The sequence below is a fragment of the Pagrus pagrus genome (assembly GCF_965226575.1).
Source record: "Pagrus pagrus genome assembly, chromosome: 10".
Taxonomy (NCBI): domain Eukaryota; kingdom Metazoa; phylum Chordata; class Actinopteri; order Spariformes; family Sparidae; genus Pagrus; species Pagrus pagrus.
The window spans coordinates 4,473,545-4,497,081 of NC_140194.1; the positions used below are offsets into that span (position 1 = coordinate 4,473,545).

General features: G+C 43.7%; 1 protein-coding gene across 1 annotated transcript in view; it reads left to right on the forward strand.

Annotated features, from left to right (window-relative positions):
• Positions 1-23,537, forward strand: part of b4galnt4a (beta-1,4-N-acetyl-galactosaminyl transferase 4a) — a 136,936-nt gene that overhangs the window by 50,439 nt on the left and 62,960 nt on the right. The gene's annotated exons all lie outside the window — the stretch shown is intronic.

Consider the following 23,537-nt stretch of genomic DNA (forward strand, 5'->3'; position numbering starts at 1 on the left):
AAGTCCAAGTGGACCCTCTTCTAGTAAACATTAGGACCTTTCTAATTAAGCTCACGTGACAATGATTAATGAAGTCGGTTAGTTTGATAATCACCACATATATACAAACACACCAGTTGGACTCATGTTGTACGGCTCTCTAGGTCTTTTGAATGCATCAGTGACTCCAATCAGAGTTAGTGTAAGGTTAAGGTTAAAAAAGGTTAAAAAAAAGTCCAGCGTAAAGACCACAGAGGCCACGGTAAGGAAGTTGTTGTTCATTATCGCAACAGATGAAAAGTGTCCTTCAGGTCAGTATTTCTACAATGCAGTGATATATAAGAAGCCCTTTATTATACAGCATCATACACAAAGAGCAGGTCAGCAACTCTCAGTGCACTTTCCCCCGGCATTAATAAGACAGTGGGCTGTAAAAGGCCAGTTAGCCAAGGTAAAGGCCTGCGAACGAGGTCATGCTGATGAGAGCAGAGGAGAGCAGAGGGAGGACTAGTGTGAGGAGATAATTCACAGCAGGCCTGAGAGAAAGGGCTGCACCATTGTCTTTCACCTGACGGAGATTTTAATCATAGTGGCAATTTTACAGCGGCTCATAAACCGCAGCAGCCAGGCCTCATTGTTAACCTCCAATTGCTTCCAGGGCTGTAAATATGGCCGCCTTACATCGCTCTGGCCTTGCCAATAGTTTATGGGAGATGGGACTGAGCTGGTGCCGGCACTGGGAGACCTGCCTGAGAGTGATGGGGAGCAGAGAGCATGGGCTGACTAGTAAATAAACACATGGCTGATCGGCGAGGCTCAGTACGCTCAGATGCCCTACAATAGACTTGGCCGTGATGATACAATGCTGCGTGTACCAGCCGGGTATCAGACTTCATGTAATCTGTAAATGGACCCAAACGTGGGGATTAGTGCTGCAGCGTAATTGCTCATTTTGACATTTAGATTTGACCGTGGAGATCAGTGACGCATGACTCAATTTTTCCAGGTACCCATTACATTTATTTAGCTTTTTCAATCGTTGTCACGGATTGGGAAGGATAGACGATGAGCAATCCGGGGTGATGAACCCAGGTGGTGACTCAGTGGACACAGCGCTGACATTTGCTTGACGAGTTTCTCTCCTGCCGGCTGATTGGATCCGCAGCCAGCCAAGTGGAAATGGACCTCCCGTGAGGCATTTGGTGCATCAGCCTGAGCGCCCCTCCCCGGGATGTCTGAGCTCACACTGCTTTTGTTTTCTGCCACTCTTCGCAAGTGTGTTGTCACCTGTGACACCGAAAGAGTTTAATTACATTTTTGGCCTTAATCAAGGACTCCGCTGGCCCTCGAAGTCTGTCGAGTGAAGTGAATAACTGCCACAGATTGACAGTCTGAATGGGAGATGGAGGGATAATAGAGCTATTATTGGAGGACTCCCGTCTGTTGCTAAGTTAGCAAGACAGCGAGCTGTAAAATATGAACTCAGAGCTCTTAAATGATGGCGGGTAAGTTCGTCCTGAGGCGCCAATGACAACTTGAGCTGTTGTTGCAGAGGAAGGTTAATAGACAGAAAGACAGTGAGGTTTGCAATACAGGAATAACAGACAACTATAGCCCCGACAGAATGAACAATAAAGTAGCAGTTCTTACACACAAGGACACACAAGGTCTGATTTTATCAGACACAATAGTCTCGCTCAAGAAGCCTGCTGAAACTCAGACAATTCAAGCACAAAGGATGGTTGGAAATAGGAGTCTGGACACAGTGTGCTGTTATTATACGTGAGATGAATCAAATGCCTCAGTGATGTTGTGAATTTCAACAGGAAGCTAACCACAGTGATGATTTCTGATTTAGTTCCATTTCAGTCTTTTATGAAGCTGCTAGAGATTCTGAAGGTCTGTTTTTCTTTCTCTTAAACTCAATGAACTTGCCGTTATGCATGTGAATCGACCCTCAGAAATATGCTAAGAAACCTTTGTCGCACAAGAAGAAGAAGATTCTGCTACATTTCTGCGAGTAGTAATTGAAATATTGTGCTCGCTGAGATCTTACGAGTCTCACACAGCTTCATCGCTTGTACACACTTTGAGCAAACCTTGATTAGCCAGACTTTTTTTGGAAGTGAAGACGATGGAACGGTACAGGCTGATTTCCTCAACATGTCCTCAGACCGAAACCACTGAATCGGTCGAGTGCCGATGACGAAGAGTACCAGCAACATGTGTACCGGACCTTCGTCATCACATCATTATCGCTGTGAAATGGCGGCAGTTTGGTTAGGTTTGGGCGCCAAAACTACTTGGTGAGGTTTAGGAAAAGATTATGGTTTGGGTTAAAATACGCACATACTTACTTACTTAGGTTAGAATAACACACCGTTGACTTTTGGGTTCACATGGTTGGGTTAACGCAGTCTCTCTGGGGTTTGTTTGACCCATCCATCCACCCTTTTCTCCTCCATCTGTGGATTTTGACGCTCTTAGACTACGTCACTGCCTAACAATAAACGTAAATACAGGTCATATTAAGCTGCTTGTACAGTACAGACGACCTTATATGTAGCTTTTTCTGTGGTTTAACTTAGGATTCACCTGCCATAGTTGTAGTTTTAGGTCGCATGGCTTCACTGTTTCCTCTTGTTGCTAGATCTTAGTTAAGCGCAGTTTCATCGTAGGTGATGGAAACGATGGCCACAGATGTGAAAACGAGACTTAAGTTGCAATATATGCTTTTATAATTTAATGTCCTCTATTTAGTCATTCTTTTTCTGTAATCCTGGATCAAACAAAAATCAAAGGACTAGAAAGAGTATTCAGGATTGATCTGGTGTTTACGTTTTAACATTCAATCCTTTTAAAGCACTCCTTAGGAATGCAGCAGTGCATTTCCCCCTTACTAATTAATGTATTCCCTTGGATGTACATAATTTCACTTCAAACGGCTTGTTTAAACCACAAGCCTCCGATAACTAGCTGTAACCCTGCAAACAGCGAATTCTTCTCTGCTATTTTTCAAACCTCGGGGTGTTGACAGCTCAGTTATATGAGGCTATTTGAGGGTTCAGTCCAGAATTGTTTTCCCTCCGGATGCTTCAGTGCCTTCACTCAGTCTCACTATCACCTCTCAGGCATTTGTCAGCCCGGTGTTTGGCTCGCAGAGGATGAAGATCCGGGCTGCGGGGCCTGCAATAAACTTCCAGGCAGGGCTCCAGCACTGAGGTCTGCACGGTCCTCATACTCGGCTACAGGCGGCCGCATGCCAGCAGAGGGGGGACGGCTGTTTCTCAAGACCAGCAGCTCCGTGTGCACATTCAGTACACTGCACATCCACATACCAGCTGAAACAATTCATCCCCTATCTATTTCTGGAAATAAGAGCATTTAGCTTTATTTCCATCCTCTATATCCCAGATAGGGAAAGAAAAGAATTATGCAGAGGGATCACCCTCAATCCGTTTAGGCGCTCTATTGAAGCTTCCTCGTCTTTTCTCTACCCGCTCCGGTTCCTACCAGCTGGCTCTGTTCCAGCAGTGGTCAGGTCTAAGCTGTTAGCGACTGGCTGTTTGCTGTTGCCGATCAGTTTCACGCTGGGGGCCGTGCTGGGTTAAGGTCATAGGGTCAGTAGACATGACACTACACTATATGTCTGTTTCTCTTTCTCACTGCCCCACCTCTCTCTCTGCGGGGCTCTATCTGTAACACCGATATGATGGATGCTCGCTGAGTGTGGTCTAAGTGGAGCGCTGATAAAGTCAATGAGTTCAGGGCAGCACCTCCCGTCTGCTACAGTGAAATAATGCATTGAGGATATTTTAGGGAAAGATTTATTGTGTTGAAGTGATTAAGCGGCTGTAAAACACTTTTAATTGGCGAATATAACTTTGGTCAAGGTTGGCGATACGGCTGGGTAATTTATTGAATTAATATTTATGTTTTTTGTACAAAATGTCTATATTGCGAGAGTTATTCATTGTATAGGAACCTCTTGAAGTTTATGGGACTGGTGTGGCTCCAGATGATCGTCCTGTTTCTGGATATCCTGCAGTGATAAGTATTAACAACACTTTATTGGTTTGGTTTAGTTTAGTGCAAAAACAGTATCAACGTCTGCAGCAAGAGATTAACGGGCACGTTTAGGGGTCACAAAGTTCTTTCATTGCCTTCATTAAGCAACTAAACAGCCGTTTCCAGCTGATAAAAGTTCTCCACTGTGACAAGAGACGGCTCCAGAGACTACTTGCACAACTTGCGCACCTTATTTTCAGTCTGATCGTTGCTCAGGAAATGAATTATTCCCTCTATTCCTACTCAGAATCCTTTTCAGGACACTGGGTTATCACTTAATGTTTATTCATTTGACAACAAATATCAGATACTTGGAAATGTGCTTAAATTATGTGCACGCAGACACACTCACTCATGATCTCCAGTGTCAGGATCCTTGAGAACACGGAGGGGCTGATGGTCAAAGGACTTTGATGGGAAACTGCATTAACCGCCTCCAACACAAACTTGTTTAAGTGCTTAATGTTTTAAGTGCTTTCAGACGGCTCGATCATAGCAAATGGCCTGGCAGGGGATGTCATTAGTGGACTAGTGTGTGTGTGTGTGGAAGATGCCTGTGTGTGTGTGTGTGTGTGTGTGTGTGCCAGATTAAACAAGCAGGTGCTGCTCCTGTTGCTACGTGATAAAGGGAATTAAAAAAAAAAATGTGCACACCTCCATTTTTCTTCTGCTCCATAAAGCATCTCAGTTAACAATAGAAACAAGGCAGGGATAAGAACCAGGACTGAACAATGGAGGCAGAGCGTTCTCAGGCTGTCGTCATCTTTCTTGCCAAATCTCCCACCGCTCAGGCATTTTACTTGACGAGTGGCAGATAAGGAAATACTTGGCACGGTAGCACCATAGATAGATGGACGGATGGGTGGATGGAGCGATGTGATTAATTGAATTGAAGAAACAAAAAAATGGTGGTGTGGGCATGCTGTGTCTCCGTGGGCCTGAGGGAGAGGAGGAGCACGTTCATTTGCATTCCCATGAGAACATTTCCTGCTTTCATCAGTGTTCCCCCGTTTGCCAGAGTGAGAGCGAGTGCCATATCTCTGAAGAGTTGGAGGGGGGATTTTCGTGTTTTGCTTCAGTTTGCAGCTTTTTCTCTAGGGAGTTCTCTATAGGTGCCAGCTTTCAAGTGTCTCATTTTTCATTTTCTTTCAGCCCGCACTCTTTCATCTGCGAGTGGCCTCAAAACATTAACCGCTATACGGAGAGATGCGTTAGATGTGACTGATGTTCCGTACAGAATCAGCGCCGCTCGATAGGAAAAACCCACAGATGACAGTTTTGCAGGTTAACATTTGCGTAGGTGTAAAAACTCGCTGGTACAACAGTGTTTTGATTTGTCTGGACCTTCACTCCCACTGCAGTAATCTATTCAGATTGTTCTCAAACGGAAACAGTTGAGTACGTATGACTTCTGAGGTCAACGTTTCCCTGTTTCTGTCGTCACTCTGCTTTTATTCGTGTCTTACTCTCGTGTGAGTGAGTTTCCAGTCTGTAACGTATAGTCTCCTGTGGTGAACCGGCCTGTGGGCCTTTCTCCTCATTGATCTCTGCTGTCCCCACACAGCCCCTGTACACGGCAGACTCTTGGAGCCTCTTGATTGATCTCTTTGGGTATCTTTGCCCGCCTCGCCACCCATGGTCGCCCACCAACTTGTTCTTCTCTTCAAACTCTTTTATTTGCCTCGTCATCACTTCCTTGTCACCTCCGTCTCCTCATCTTCTGCTCGACTTTATTTGCTCCCCTTCTCAAAGGAGAATAATCTGGGCTCATTTCTGTTTTACATAGCGACGCTTTACATTAACTGGCCTGTTCAGCATTTACAGCCGGTACAGCAACTCGTAATAAACTGTTTACAACCCTCTAAAATGTAAATGTCAATAATAACAACTGTTATAAAAACAATACACAAGTTGTGATTGATAACATAGTAAAAACTATGACGACGCACATGATAAAATCCTTGCACTGTGTTATGAAACCATTATCAAAACTTGTTAAGTCATGTTAATCTTGAAGTTTTATTCTTGACCTTGAAAATAATAATCAGATGAAAGAGTTATTAACTCAATGGTCACTTGCTGGGTTTTATTCTGGAGCTTTCAGCCACATCTGGAAGAACAAAGAGGAAGAATTTATGAAGGAATAACTACCAGTGTATTAAATACACATACTTTTTTGATATGATACATTAGATTAGTAATTCTAATCAACTGTAACAAATGTATTTACATGCATATGTTAACTATTACTACTATACCATAAAAGCTATGGTTAATATTCCTATAAAATATGACATTAATTATTTATATAATTACAACTATCATTCATTAACTCTAAATACAAGAGGTGGGTATGTTTCACAGGGAGTTATAGTGTTGACAAATGCATTAAAAAGCACTTTATAATGTACTTAGTTAAGCAGATATAAGTACATTTAGAGTGGTAAAAACATTTGCTAATTGTTTGTATATGCTTTATAAATGCTAAACGAGGGTATTCAAAAGAAATGTCACCGTTCTCACTGTCATTTTGAATTATATGTGATATATGACATTTCACATTAAGTGCAATACACATTTGACCGAACTCTTGTGAGGCAAAATCCCAGTTTCTCCACACGAAAGAGCAAAAATGATGAAATGATCCGATCAAAGAATTCATCAACCAACTGCGTCTTTCTTTAAGTGCTTAAACTTCACTGTATCTGGGCTACTGTGGCTTGATTGTGGCGCCGTTTGATCAAAGTTTCCCTTATTAAAAAAGATGACTTTAAAACTTTTGCAGGAGAATTAACAGACAAATCTGCCTTCTTCTCTCTGTGGATAGTAAACAATGTACAAGATAATCACAAAAGCTGTCAGCACGGGGGAAAAGATTTGAACATGCGACATCACTATTGTGATACACCTGCTGTTCAGTCTCACACATCCAGTGGAAGGTCTGAGTGGAAAATAAAAAGTTGAACAGAAAATAGTCTAAACTACAGATAAATGCCTCCTATTCATTGTGATGTATTATACCGCCTGCAGACGTGAGCATGAATAATGTAAAAGAGCCCACCCGTGCTTTCTCCTCCTCCTCATCCTCTCATCAGCTCCATCAGTGTCTCTGCTTCCACTCCTCTTCCTCCTCGACCTCCTCTTCCTCCTCATCTCACCTCGTATCATAGGCATGAGAGAGGCGCTGTGCTCTGCGATTGCATTAAGATGACATTTTTACATCGCTCCATTATAGCACCGGTATAATGATATAATTATTATGCCATAATATTTTAGTCAATACAACCTGCCGCACTTGACTGTTACACATCACGCTGCTGTGATTACCATAGAAACCACAGTTCAGCTTTGACCTTTAAAAGTCTTTGTGAGGAGGTGGTAAATGAGACAGGCTTCATTTACCAGCTTTTCTAAGCATGTCACACGTCATGTGCTGCTATGACAACTTGCATGTCATAAGATGTACTTTGAAGGGAGGGGAAAAAAATTAATGGATTTAAGATTAAACATTGACCTCGACAATGAAACAGCTGAGATAAAGGAAAGGAGGTGATTACTCTTCATGTATCTCATCCCGGGGTAATGTCCTTAAACAAGCCAACCAAGCAGTCTATTAATCTCGGCTACAGTAGCGCTTTGTTTGGCTCTGTTGTTATTGTCAGGATATCAATTTCTTTAAGCGTCCTCCTGGATTTATTCCGTCATTAAACAACCCACCGCCTTGATTTTTCTCACTTCAGCCAGTCGAAGTTTGCAGGTATATATCGACGCGCGAGTCGATGCCGCAGGCCGGGAGGCACGGGTGGATCCGGCGCGGCCCGTTTTCAGACTCTTCTGAGATGGCAGCTGGCGGGAGAAAACCAATTTTTATTGGCTTTTTCAATTTGCGCCTGACCGGACAGAAGCAACACCACGTTAATTGCAACCAGTGAATCAATCGCGTGGTTTGAGTGAGCGTCTCTTCGTCTCTGTTGTGTGCTTGTTTATAATTGAAAAACCAGAAGGAAGATGACTTCTGCTGCCGCTGTACACAAAGTAAAGATTTGCTGAAATACATTAACAGGGAGTGGCACTGACGGACAGTTTCCATTCCATCCAGGTCAACTTAAAAGTGATTGTTAGGGGTGAGTTGGGCAACTAGTACTGGCCGAGTACTTAGTACCACTATCTGCATTTTAATTAGAATAAAACATTACATTGATAAGCAACAGTCTGATGCCAGCATTGTAATATAAATGCAATCTCTTCTTCTTCTTCTTCTTCCCGTCTCTTTATGACAGTTGATGTGAGAGAGACAGATGACAAAGAGCAGATTCAGATAAAACTTCTCCAGCTGGTAAAATCAATACAGAAGAGAATCTCGAAATCTTCGCCAGATGGTTGAAAATTGGCAACTGTTAAAAGTTCCCCCTGAAGTAATTACAGCCATCCACAACACAGCCGCATCCTGCAGGGCTTGACATGTCTCCATCATCTTACATCTGCTTTTTTCGCCTTTATTTTCCTTCCTTCATCTGCGATCGGTAGACCAACAGAAAGCTGTGCAGTTGCCTTGAAGAGTGCAATTTTGTTTTGAAATCGTGTCTGCTCAGAACACCTAGTACATTTAAAAAAAACATATTTCTTTTGGCCATTTTCATGGCTTCATTTTAATAGTACTGCTGAAGATAGACAGGAAATGGGATGAGAGAGCGAGGAGGCGACATGCCACAGGCTGGAATGAACTGTGGGCCACTGCGGTGAGGACATAGCTTTGTACTGTACATGGGGCCCCGGCACCTCTTCTGGCTTTAGTGGTGGAAGAAGTGTCTCTACCAGGGCTTTTTCACATGGGTATGGAGAAGCCAGTCATAGTCATAGCCCACATTTGTTGGCTTCTGGCACATCATATTGGCCCTTTTCCATAATATACACTGGTTTTATATATTTCATGAGTTAGCCTATGTAATTGTAAACATGTAGTGGATTATTGTGAAGGAGAAGTAGGCTATTAATGCATTTTTTGAACATTCACTGGACAGAAAGATTAAAATTGTTGATAACATATATGACAATTTTTCACTTGATCATACATTTAAAAGCAGAAAGTTAAATTGTAGTTTTGAAAAACATGATTTGGGGCATATGTCATGAGATTGCATAATTGGTTAATGGCAAAAATGGCTAATTTAATTAAGATAATTATTTTTTTGTTCATTCATTAAGCCCATAAACATTTGTGTGACTTATATGAAACATGCAGCACTTTAAGCGGAACTTTTTTTAATTACTGCGCAGTCATCAAGTTGCTGCCACGGGTATTTTCTGGTGTCTAATGAGGATGTCCCATCTGTGCAATTAATGCAATTATATGTGTTTTGTCAGTACATATTTTGCTAATATTTGTTAAACACTGAAAACGACTCTCTACGTGGCAGGACACAACCTCTCACACACAAACATTCATACAGAGCATGCGGGGGCAGGGCGGATACAGACAGTCCGGTGGTTGTAAAATGTACACACAGCGAACCATGACTTGTTAATCAAAACTATTTTATTATAATCAAACCGAATAAAGTAGCTGGCTACACTTAAATGAGCAGTCAGCTGCTTGGCCAGCAATGAAAAGCAACGCTCCACAGAACATACAGCAATATACATGCGCCAGTGTATTGATGAAGTATGCCCTATAGCGATGTTGCAATATTGATCATCATCTCAGCTCACTCTGTATGCAGCAAGTCTCTCACAGGGTCAAGAGGATTCATCAAAGGATTTTACGTCTCTGTAATTAATGCGACCACAAGTGCTCGATTCACAGAAGAGGTTTATGTGTTACTTGCAGATGGAAGTTGGCAAACAGATGATGAGACTGGCACGTGCAAGCCAAACATCTACGATGATTAAAAGCTACAGCAGTGACGGATAAAAGAGCACTCGTCACACAAAAAGCACTAAATCAGCAACTTATTTACATTTGAAAAATCCTCAGTTTTCCTGATCTCTTCACCAGGTAGCTGCTTCGCCTGGCACATGAAGAAAGACGTAGTTCGTTGATGTCTTCTTTCATCGGATCATCTCATCGTTCTTTGCTCGTTCATGTGGAGAAACATTTGGTCAAATGTGTATTGCACTTACTGGCATAAAAGAGGGACTTCAAATTATAAAAAAAAGAATATGTTCAATGACCCGTTATACGATTCCCAGAATCATATGGCTATATGTTGGCTCAGAGAGAGAATCACACAGACTAGTGAACATGAACTTGGACGTAGATGTGATGGACACAGTGAGAAATATGGAGGTCATCAGACAGACGGAGTGAGATTGAAAGACTTGACCCTGAGCAGCCACCGTGTCACAGCCAATCATTGCTCTCGAAACTCCGTAATAACGCAATAAAAGTTCAAGATGTGCTCATTTTATCGCTGTTTTCTATGAATTTGTGTCAGTATATTGAAGACATAAGACAGGTTATACTTGAAGGCCAATTTGTATGGCTATTATTATATATAATAACAGAGTATGTTTCTAAAAATGTAAGAATACATTGGTATCTTTGCGTCGAATACTGTAGGTGTGAGTGGTGTCATACAGTGTCTTTATACAGCATTACAGGTGGTGGTATATGTTGGTACAGTTCGTGTCATCTCTGATCTGACGAGACACCTGCAGGTAGATGAAATTACGACCCACGCACCCGTTTCATATCGATGGAGGCTCCAGAACAATGTGGGCGTGCTGTAAATAGAGGTGGACGCGGTGTCCTGCGATGAGCTATAAATTACCTTTCCGCCTCCGTCCAGGTGTCTGGAGATCGGGGAAGGACGGACAGGTGGATGGATGGATGAATGGATAGAAAAACACAAGTGAGGACGACTTGAAGGGACGGAGATACACAAACAGAGCCCGAAGACAAAGGAGCAGCTTGGGACTGTGGGTGTGCATGGGCGAGAGAGAAACAGTGACGGACTATGATGAAGATTCATTGTTCTTTTCTCGCCGTCATCTATCTCCACTAACATGCGCCGACACCATTGAATACCCATGCCACCAAAGCTGGGTTTTTTTTTTTTGGAGTTTGCAGTGTGGGTGCTAAAATGCAGCTGGTGTCAGAGAGGTTAGAGGCAGAATGATGAAATGTTAAAGCGAGGCAGAGGAAGTGTCAAAAAAAAAGTGCACGGGTGATAAAGGGTGCCGTTCGTATCAGCAAACTTACAAAAAAATGCTGTCATTTTCTGTTTTTTCTTTAGGTATGTGGATAGATATGCATGGTTCACACACAACGAGCTCCAGACAGCCGAGGCTGACAGGAGATAAAAGACAGTAACCATCCACTGTCTGGACCACCCAGACTGTCATTATTAGAAATACTATATACACCATTAGAAAAGCTGCTGAATGACTTTTCCGTCAGGGGCTCACCAGGAAGTATTCTGACATTTCATTCGTGTCATGGCAGAAAAATTGTCTTAGACCCAGGTTTTTTCCACCAGTCATCCACCAGAGAAGACAAAAAATGAGAAAAAGGAGAATTTGCTGCGGAAAAATAAAAAGCTTACCCCCGTCAGGTTAGCTGTATAATTTTTTGAATAAAATTGCATAAAGTGTGACCTCGGTTCAGCAGCTTGCAGAGCGACTTGGTGTTGTGAAAAAAGCTGTCGGGTCAAACGGAGCCAGCCCGTTGCTGTGAAGCGACTCCAAGGCTGCGGTGGGCTGACAGGGGCATTAAACACAAAGCAGCAGGAGCAGTTTTAATTACGCTCTGTCTGTCCTGTTGTCTTGGTGACAAAGGGAGTGAAGGATGTTTGCAGATGACGGCACGACATGAAATAGAGGCTTGAGTGAGGAGAAAGCTCTGGTGAGGATGGAGACAGCGTGGTCCAGACAGGTGGATGTGGGTCCTCCAAACAGGTGTGCAGTTGATGAAGTGTGCTGCGGAGGGAAGGAGCTGGAGAGACATTCATTTTGACACGGTTTATTACCCGGAGGCCTTCCTCCTCAAAGCTGCTCATGTCTGTCCTGTCTGTTTGAGTTGCATTGACTGCAGAGGAAGAAGAGGCTCCAAGAAGTTAGAAAAAGACCGGCTCCAGGAGCAAAGCAGGTGTTTTTTAAAAAATGTCACAAAGGTCATCTGAAACACGCACGTATGTACATGCATGGATGCTGAGCTACAGAGGTGTAGCTTTTCTTTGAGATGAAAGATGGAGCCTGAAATGTCTCGGGGCCCCAGGGTGACTGCAGATTTTTAAAAAGGAAGCAAACAGAAAGGGTGGGAGAAGGATGAAAAGGTAAAAAAAAAGCGAAAATAAAAAAGTCATTCCCTGGTGCCACAGGCTTTTCTGACACATTCCTGTGTTTGTGTAAGCGAGGCAAAAATGGAGCCTGGTGTGGCCACAGGTTCCTCTCACCGCCACACGTCTCCCACTGGCCAGCCTTCAAATTAAAAAGTAATAAAAACAAAGCTTTCTCAAATAAACGGAGGCCTTTTTCTGCCCTTTGTTTATTCTAACGACAGCTCCTGTGTTTATGCTAGCTTTCTAAAAGGAACTTTTTCTTGTGTGCTTAAGGAGTCAAGCTCTCTGTTTTCCTTTTCACCCCAGAATAATTTTTATCGTCTCGCCTTTAGCCAGAATGTGAATCTAAGGATATAGGATTTATTCTGATTGATAGTTACTTACCCTGCTACCATTAATCCCGGTTAGTTTTGGGCCGTACCGGGTCTTTAAGGGAGACTTTTAAATGGAGTGCTTGACAAACAGAGCACTTAAAGAGCTTACATAATAAGTGGCCCTTCATACGTGGAGTCGGGAAAGGGGCTTGCTTTTGTATTAAGCTTTCATTTAACTCTCTTTGGACTTGGAGGAAAAAGTGAAATCGCATTAAATTAAACAGTTTTTCTGAGTAGAAAAGGAAGGGAGGAAGAGAGCTGGAAAATTGCCCAAGGAGGAAGGTTGGAGGGAAGAAAATACTAAAGCAGGACTGAGAGCTCGGGAGTGCTGGTCAGCAGAAACGTCAGTCGCGTAAATTGGGCAGGCAGCGGGCAACCTACATATCACGGATACCGCATGTGAAATGTGCTGCAACACACATTACACAGCCGATACGTCTTGTCTGCTGTAAGCTCTGGATGTAACTGCATGTGTTGTGTCATGCGCCTCAATATGTGGGTGCATTTATGATTACGCAGCTTTTTTTTTTTTTAGTATTTTATATCTCATACCTGCTTCTTATTAATCGAGGTTTTATGAAAGAAACACTCTGCAGTCGAAACTGACAGGAAATGAGGGGTGAGAGAGGCAATGATTTTCTTCTTTTGTGTCTTTTTACTCGCTTGCAGTCGGTGTGACAGGTTAATTCGACAAAACTCACAGTCAAGACTCGGGTACGGTGGTTAATTTACTAACAGAGTGAACAGAGACCGGGACTTTTTACTCTGTGGATGTTTTCTCGTTGGCTTGTTGCTCACAACAGGGGATGAGCAGTAATTCTCATCTGACGACGGCTGAAACGACTGCACAGTGCCAGCCTCTTTTCCACCCCCTGTGCCCCAGACAGCACACTGCTGGCCCGGCTGACACATAGCTAGCCTATAGACCTTCCTCACAGCAGACATAGTGACTTGTCAAACACAGGTGTAACTAATTGCTCGATTTTAGATGCCGCTGTGCCAGCTGAGGGCACTGGTGGCTCTGCATGCTGGCTCACTGGCCTGATTTAGTGGGATATCTAAATAATACATTGTTAGCCTTGTTATGCATTGTTAACAGTAAATACAACATTTTTCCTGCATTACAAGCTAAATGACTTAGTTTTATAATAAATATAAGATAAACATTCATTCGTTCTGCTAATGTCTGTATCTTTAACAAGCTCGGTCCATATTATCATAGTAATAAACTACCGAGCCGCTCTGTTCGGGCTCATTGTGCCATAACAACTGATTGCTTTTTCTTACATATTCAGAGCAGGAAAAAGACCCGCAGACCTCCTGCATGAGAGCGTTCCTATCGCTATATTTTATTCAGTAGGGGTAAGATAAGAAGATGTAAGTATTGATTGTAGGCACAGCTAATCTCCACACAGTCTCCATAATAGCAGTTGGGGTCCTCCTCTCGGTGTTGTCTTTACTTGCGATCACAGATAATGAAGACGCGACCACCTCCTCAGGGTCTTGCTGTTAGCTTATTGATCCCAGCAAGTTCCCCCGAAGCCACTTTTTATTATAATGAAGTGTGTAACTGTGGCATAACGACGCGGACTCAGCAGACATTAACTTGGAAGTGTGTCGGTTTTAATTCCACAGCCAATTTCTCATCCGTGTTGCTATCGTGTGTTGATAGGAAGGAAATGTGTGTGTGTAAGTATGAATTTGTTATAGATATATGTATGAAGGAGTACATCATGTGTGTATCTGCTATAGGTTGGTGCACATATAAAGTCATATTCATTTCTGACTGTGGTTGAGGATATGAGCGGTCAGTTTGAGATTAAAGGCTCCAGAACAGTGTCTCCTGTTATTAAACTTCATATGGGCCCTACTTTCATTCATAATTCACTTCAACTAGATACGCCCCCGTGTGTGTGAGTGTGTGTGTGTATGTGTGTGTGTGTGTGGCGTGGACTTTGAGTTACCTCATATTAGATCCCTGGTTTTAGGTCAAGGGATTTCTTTGCTGTAGAGTGGGCGGAGGAGGGAGTGCTTTAGTATCTTACATTTATGCTTTGATGTCTTAATACCAAATGTGCTGAGGTTTCTAGAGCCGCGTGCGATAAACACACACAGACATACAGTAGCTCGACACAGACAAAGCTATAAAGACAGAAAAGTGCCTCAAGTGTGAGTTCAGTGGTCACATTTGTAGATGCTAAGAACCTCAGGGCGTTGGCCTTGTTAACACCTAGCATTAATATGTGTCTCGAGTGATCCAATCAGAAGTGGACAGCTCCAAGTGCAGGCGTTAATGCGCCAAAGACGCGTTGATGAGGCATCGAGATCTGTTCTGTCACAGCTCAAAATAGGACCTAATGCAGACACGCAGAGGCAGGTTGAAAACAAAAACAACCTTTAAATGAGCTGATGTCCAATCTGAAATCCAAAATCTGAAGTCCAGAAAGCAAGTTACAAAAGACCAGGCAAAGGAAAGTCCAAGATAAAAACTAAACGAAACTTAGGACAAAGCGAAAAAACACAGGGAACCAATAAGGAACACAGGGAACGCACAGTGTCCCGGGGAACAGGCACAGGAGCACAGGAAAGGCGTGGATGGAAACAGAAGAACCAACAAACACTAAGGGAACAACACAAGCTTAAATACAAATGAGGGGTTGAAGCGCAGGTGGAGAGACACTGGGAACAGGTGTGACACAGGTGTGTGGGGAAAATCAGACTGGGGAGGAGCACAGGGAACACAGGAGGGACACTGGGACACTGGGAACACAGGTGAGCAAGAAGTATAAGGTGCCAATCTCTGTCTGGGGGCTTTGTCGCTTCTCCGCATCCTTTTTTATTATTATTATGGAAACCGCCAGTGCCCCCAGAAACCTTTTGTTCAGGTAAATCCTGATAAAAAAGCAGCTGACGTCACATTGTGGAAAAATGTAAGCCTTTTCAAACCTTTTTTATTAATGCGTGGCTGTTCTCTGAGCACACTGTGGCCGGCACTGATAGGATTGTGCGTTTAAAGAAAAAGTTCACAGCAGTTTGGGAAAAGGAACAAAACATCCATCCATCTATCGATCCTCTCTGGTTATGGCTGAGAAACACAGTTGCGTGGTGGGAATGCCACAAGCAGGTTAATGCATCATAACTGTGAAACATTCCCGTCTTGTTAGAGCATGGCCGGCCTTGTTTGTAGGGTTTTTGTGTGTCCGTCTCTGTCTGAGACCGCCTCGGTTTCTCTGCAGCGGTCTTGCTGCTGATTAGGTCAGATTGAGCACCAAGGAGGTCAGGCGTGATTGGCAGTTGAGTGTTTGCCTTTTTCTGTTTGCCAGCTGCCCCATGTCACACCCTATCAGCAGTCATCAGACAGAAACCCCAGGCCTAATATAGATGACAGACCTTTTGCTCCTTATTCCCTTATTTTTCTTTCACACCTCACTGTGATACAAAAGGTATAAAGGCAGAATGTATTTTTTTTGCTCAGACAGTAAAAAAAATGCGGTGCCCTTCCAACAAAAGGAGAGCCGGATTCCAGATCAGATTCTTGTCATACTCTCTGCAGCCTGCTACTTGTCCCCGTCCGACTATTTCCTTCTTCCTGATCCCTCTCCTCTGATCTGACCTGTATCTTGTTCAAGCCCTACTTACATTGAATTTATAATGATTAAAGGCACCTTTAGCTGTCTCTCTCCGCAGAGTATTTCTCCTTAGGCTGCACTGAAGCACCTCTCAGACAGTTTTAATTACATGCAAAGATTACATGCCGTCAAATATAGAGCTTAAGCTTCGCCTGCTCGCTTTCCACCACTTCACCTAATGCAGAATCCTGCCCTCAATCAGTCAGCCAAATATTTACCGTTCTGAACCAACAATGAAGAAGAACTATCTGAAATGTCTTAAGGTAACATATACGTAAACTTTGGCTTTTAACAAGAGAGCCTGAGACAATGAATTTGGATTTCAAATGAGAGCACCTGAGACGTGACATGGCCCAAAGTGACAACACAAAGCTCTTCAGACCTCTATTGATCCCGAGAGAGATTGCGCTGCTCCTCCACTGCCGTCGTCCTTACATGCCTGCTGTATCGACGTGGACTCGAGCATGACAGAAGTCTTACCACCTTGTCCCAGACCCGAATCAATAAATTACAGAGTGTTCAAATAAAGCTCCAACGTGTCCTGCATGCACATGTTGGTAGGAGCTCATACAAACCCACTGGGTGCACACATACTCATCATCATCATCGCATTAAAATCAGTGCTCTGTAAGTACCCATGCAGGATAATAATTGCTCATCATCTCCCCTTTTTCTTCCCTCAACTGTCTGCAGTTTTTCTCCTCGCCATCGGTCCATCTCCCTCCCTCCTCCTCTGCCCTCCTTCTTCTCCTTCGTGTCTTATTGTCTCCCTGCCGTACTCATCTCTGCACCATTAATCTTCCAACCAATGAATTGGAGCCAGTGACTCTATCACTCCCATTGTCGACTGCAGCCGTCCCTTATTTATGTTCCATTTTTCTCCCTCTCTTCCTCACTCAGCCTTTTCTACTGTTCCATTGACCGGCATGTAATTTCTTACATGAATAATGCAAGCAGCGTGACAAAAATAGTTGCACTCCTTCTTTCTCTTGGCCGGGATTTGTTCTGCAATAGTTTAACCGAATGCGCTCGGGCTGATTTTCTATTCAGCGGTGCCAGCCACTTTGTTAAAAAGGAGTAGGGATTTTGGATGTAAAGGTATTGGGGCTCCCAAAGCTGCATTCTCACTGAAATAGACTAGAACGGGCTGATAGTGAGATCAGGGTGCAGATTTATTCAACCCTCTCAGCGCTTGCGGGTGCTGATCCAGGATCACCGAGATGGTTCCCGGGACAATCCTATTCATTAGCCGACACCCAGAGCAGCAGCATCAACATATGGCCGTCTGCAGGCAAAAATTTAATTTCAGTTTCCAGCAGTGTTAGCTGATGTGCCAGTGTTAGGAATATCCGAGTGGCCAGCTTTCATCAGTCAACGCTGCGCTCCAGAACAATAGAGGCCGTTTTTCGAGGTAACCACGTTTATGGTTGTGTTTACATCTTGGCAAGTTGTGCTGTGTGAGCGCTGTGCTGAACTTTCGTCTGTGAAGAACAATAACTTCACTACTTAAAAGAGATGCACATTTGTTGAGTGGATCGGAGGTGACTGACTCATTCTTTACATCTTTTCCCTCTCACTTCAGCTGCTGAAAAGAGCAATATAATTTGAAACACAGCATGATGCCAGAGGGATGAAATTGACATCACAGCATGAGACAAATAGACTATTTGGCCGGTCGTTCTTAATTCCCATTTGATTTTCCGAGGGGCTTCTGGACGCAATTGAAAAGACCTTCATCCAATCAGAGTACGTAACCCAAACCCAACTTGTGACGTAGCGCTGAGTGACGCATGTGGTCCATGGTCCAGTTTCAAGCGAGGTCTCACAAACAATCTGGTGTTACGGTGAAACATTACACTGAAAATGTGGCATTCGAGGCAGGAAACAGTCTGTGCAGTAACAGAATCTTGATACATAATTCATCACCGCTGCCGACTTTGACAGTTTGATCAGAGTTTTTTGCGCCGGACCTGCAGACCGGACGCTGTTTGATAGACCGACAAGTAATCAGAGCAGAAATTGTGTGACTTCTCAAATCTGGACTGATAATCCTCTTCTGTCAGTCATCGTGTCAAACCCAACCCATATTAGAAAAAAAACCGGCTGTAATTTGCCCGATACAGACTCAGATCTGATGGAAACCTGTCTTCTGAATTGGTAGAGGGGGGGGACCAGGCGCATCTGCCAGAGCGAATGAGCGTGGCAGATTCATCTGGTTTCCAGGCTACCATGTAGGAACACTGTAACTGATTCACAGGCTCATACAGGTCTGCAGTGGCAAGCCTTTAGTTGCCATGGTGAGTGTATGAAGGACCAGGTGCATATTGGTCACACTGAAGACCTTTTCTAATAATCACCTTGAGTACTGAAGCACTCATTTTCCCATGAGAGTGCCCAAGGACTTGCATAAACACGCTTTTGAATCCCCACCAGAGTCTTGGTGAGGGTAATTCAGGACATGTGTGCCTCCCCTGTGTTGAGGAGGCATAATTGGTCCTCTAAGGTACAAACTAGGAAAACAGAAGTGGGCCACATCTTCACTGCCTTTACCCAACACCCTTTGCTCAATCATCTTGTTTTGTTGTTGTAGAAAAGTACCGACATTATGGGTCGGTATTGGACCCGAAACTCTACCCAAAACGTCGGTATTTGACGACCTCGGAATGAGACTCGGCAGTCAACTATCATTCTCAAGAATCGCCGGTGAAACGCAGCAATACTCCTCGAACACGGCATCTTTTTCTTTACAATGCCATAACGCTCCGATGAGGTGAGGGATGTTTTGGCACTATTGTGGTCTTTGTTATAATGTGGAGTAGTTGAGAGTGGCAGTAGAAAAGCCTCGCTCTGGCCATGAGAACTCGCCTTTGTCCCAGATTTGGTTTAGATTTGAATGAACCGAGCACTGGAGGAGCATTATTTCTTTCAATAAACCAGCGCTTTCAAGAAGGACACGATGAAAAGGGACGTTACGAAACAAGTTATTATTATCTCACCCCCAACCCTAACCCTCTGTGGGTTATCTTGTTGTCTCTCTCTCTCTCTCCAAACCCACCACCCTCATCACAATGGACAGCGTGCAGTATTCCTTCAAGGACTTTGTGGTACTTTTTTAATATTTATTTCTGCTTTTGAGTATTGGTTTTGTTTTAAATCGTGTGGATGCTGCATTGTTACTTTCCCCCATTGAGTCTTTTCTACACATTTGTATGCTGCTAGAGATTGTGTGAACTACCGGACTGGACTGAATTCTCCCCGGGGGGGTTGGATATAGTGTCTACGTATAGAAAAAAACCTTATATCTATGGTATCCTGAGAATCTTTTCAGCAGTAGTTACATCACATGCGGAGCCACGGTGCCGGTGAGTGTGTAATACTTCACAGAGCTTTGTGGTTCTGCTCTGAAACCAAGCAGGCACTGGTCTGTTTGGTCTGCTCAGTTAAGAGACGTGGGAAAGGGAGTCTGGCAGTCCGCGGGCCGCCTCAGACATTCTCTGTGCCAGAGGGATTTCTGAAGACTAGACTGGCACAAAGCGCTGTGAACTACCTATCAAAGGTCTTCTCCCAGTCGTGCTTTTTTCTCCTCTGTATTGCGCCATTGTTCACCTTCCTCTCTCTTTGTATTTGTCTCTGTTCATCTGTCTTGTGCCGTGTTGCTTAGTCTCTGTCTCTAGTCTCTGTCTGTGTCTTCGCTCTCTATTCCTCTTTCTGCCTCTTCTTCTCGTTTCATTCATGTCTTTTATCTCGCTGTTTTCCTCTGTAGAAATCTCTCAGCTTCACATCGATTGGAAATGTCTGGTCCGCAGTGACACGCTGTCCGAGATAGTCTGATGCAAAAAAAAAAAAGATGTATCTGAGTGTTGTATCAATATCATACGACGTCACCATCACAGCTTTTCTGTTTGCTGATGAATCATTGTGATTAGTCACTGCGACAGTAAATGCCATCCAGGTATCTTTGCTTTCAGCTACGCCTTTTAATATGTACAGTGAGCAGAGCCACTGTTGATTCAGTGAGACTATAGGCTGAAAAATGTGGAGCGTCTATATTATTATTACGGTGTCGGACTAATTAACATACTCTATATCTCTGTGGAGGTTAACATGAATGAAAAATGAAGAATAATGTAATTATTCCGCACTGATTGTCAATGTTCACGCCGCAAGTCGCTGGAAACGCAACCGTGATTTGTGGACTTTCGGGAGCCGTCTGAGCTCATTCACTCGGGTTATCGCGGTGGGTGGGTGGGTGGGGGGGCTTTGGAAGAGATTTGTGAAACGAGTCCCAGATCTCTGCTCTGCTCTATCTGCTATACCCCCTCCCATCCCTGCAGACTGGTGCTCGTTTGTGTTTAATAAGGGAGATTAATTAAGCTCGTTGGTATTCTAGGACACCGGCTCCCAGCTGTTTCCCCGGGCTAGGATCAGCAAGGTCGTCCATTTGATTGCGGGAAACTAGCACCCACTAGAGTCATTTTTTTTTTTTTTTTACCGGTGGGATTGATGGATATCAGCGACAGACGCTCACCGATTGGACAGCTAATCTATCAGTCAACACTTACGAGATGAACAACCTCTGCCGCGCGTGTTCGTACATAAAACAGCTTAGTTTGGCCGTAATTAAACGCTACTCTCACTCACTCTCGCTGCCATAGCTGACGAATGCACACATTGTTATAGATGATTTGTCATCCTATTTGAGTGAAAGTCAACAAGGTAAATAGCAATGCAAACATATGATAAATAGGCAGTCTCATCAGTGTGATTGATATTCCCTGTTTTGCCTTGATGAAATGTTTAATACATAAGGCCGTCTGACAGGCCCCTTAGCATCAACTTTAATTATCAGTGAAACATGATAACAAAGTCCTGGGCCAAGTGCCAGGGAAAAAAATGGAGATCTGCTTAATAAGTCGGGGTTTGTAACTCTGAAGTAATGAGTCACGCAAAAATGTTACACGTATTTGTAGCGAGCTATAAGTGATGACAACACCTCGCCGAAGGTGTAAAGTCGATATACACAATGGAGGAAAAAGAGACGCGGCTGCTGAAGGATGTAGTGTAGCTTCAGGTCAATGAGTTTAACTGCGCCTTTTAGTAATGTATCGATAAGCAGACTTTCCAGTCGGATCGAGCTGAGGCATCACTTTCAGAAAGTGGTGTCTGTGTGAATTAAAGTCCAAAGCCAGCAGTGATTTAGAGTTCGGTCTTTTCGGGGGTTGACAGCATGTAATCTCTCAAACGTTGTCTCTTTTTAATCGCAATCAGTAACCGCAGATCACAAAGCGCTTTACCTGCACGGATAATCTTTCATCATCACACAAACAGTCACCGCACCTGTTCTAATGAACGGTGAAAGCTGATTAACTGACAACACAGACAGGCAGGAACGGAAAAAAAAAGGCTCTCGGTTTGCTCACTCTGACAGTTTGAGGTCTAATTTTGATTTGAAATGAAAGAGGTACCGAGCTTTGCAGCGTTGAAAAACAGGAAAAACAGCAGCTTTACCTTAAAGAAAAAGTGCAAAGTGCTAATGAGAAAACAGAGCTGTGATGATTTCAATCCCAAAAGATGGATTGGCCTCAGAACTCTAACTTACGGTTCAATTTCATTATAACTCTTATAAAGATGTTTATCGACTGTATGTAGATTCATGTTTATAAGCATTCGGTATTCTAGATTGTTTTTTTCCTTTCCTTCAGTATTTTATTTTTACAGAAGCTCCTCTCTCCCACAGAAAACACTGCTCCTGAAACGCCTCGTCAGTAGCCTCCCCTTTAATTCTGTGACTTTGTGACATCACACTACATCACCATGTCACACATTTGCATAATTTGTGCCTCATGGCCCGAGACAATTGATCTAGCACAGCTGCTCTGTTGTTGTCATCGGTGCTGGGTCAGGCGTGTATGAGCTGACCAATCAGAGCCGAATGGGAAGAGCTGAAAATGAGCATATGTGTCTCCTTTAAATAATGTGGAAATACTTTGTAGGTCGTGTCTATAAACTAGGCTGATAATTAGAATCAGAATTTTCATTTCTGCTTCATTCCTTATAATATGGTGATTTTTCACCGTGCTGCACAGGCACCAGTGACACAACAGAGGAAAAACCTGAATAAATGAGTTGAGAAACAGCGGGTTCACTTGTCCCCTCAGATGGAAAGGTCACTGTAAATCAATACCAACTTTACCCTGTGATTAAAAACCACTTCCATCCGGATGGGAGTGGTCTCTTCCAGCATGACAACGCCCCCGGAGCACGAGGGGGTCACCGAACGGCTTGATGAGTATAAAAATTGATGACTCATATGCTATGACCTTCGCAGTCACCAGATTTCAATCCAGATGAACACCTGTGGGAGATTTTGGACCCAGTTGTTCTCCGCCACCAACATCAAAACCGCATAAGAGGGAATATTTAGTGGAAGACTGGTGTTTCCATCCCTCCAGAAGAGCTTCAGAGATTTGTTGAATCGATGCCAAGGCACGCTTGCGCTGATCTGGCAACGTAGGTTCACCCTGGATCTTACTAAAACACTATGTTGTTTTTTTACGCATCAAAAACATTCATCTTCCTGCAGGTTTTAGACTCAAGTGACCCAAGCATTTTCAAACAATTTAGGATTTGTCACCGCTTGGTATTTTACTGACCACTGAGTCACGTCTCGTACTATATTCCTCTGCTGTCTTTGTTTTGTGCGAGGCTCCAGCTGATGCAATATGGATGTTGTGTCCTTCACTGAGCGGATCTGTGAGTGTTTTTTGTTTTTGTATGTCAGGCGTGTTTGTGAGTCTGTGGGCACGCACAAACATCAGGCACTTTACGCTCCTCCGGTGTCAGACGGGAGGGGAGCTTGTTGTCACATTTCTTCATCATTACCTTCCCTGCCCTCCTTCATCTTGCTCCCTTGGAAGTTAAAAAAGTAATCAAAGGCTTGGCATCCGACAGCTCTGTCTTCTTTCTGTGCTCCGCTCTAAAAATTTCTTTTCCCTCCCCTGATTCCTTCCAAAACACTGGTGACTTCTCGACGAAAAGCCCCTCATTTCAGGGGTGCTTAAAGCCTCTCCAGCGTCTCGGTGGAGGTGTGCCTCTCTTTGACATTCGTGCTAAACGGAGGATGCTTTGTCACTCATCAGCTCTGTGACTCAGTTTCCTCCCCTGAGAGCCTGGCCCCCCCTTTTATCTCCTCATAGATAGGCCCGAGT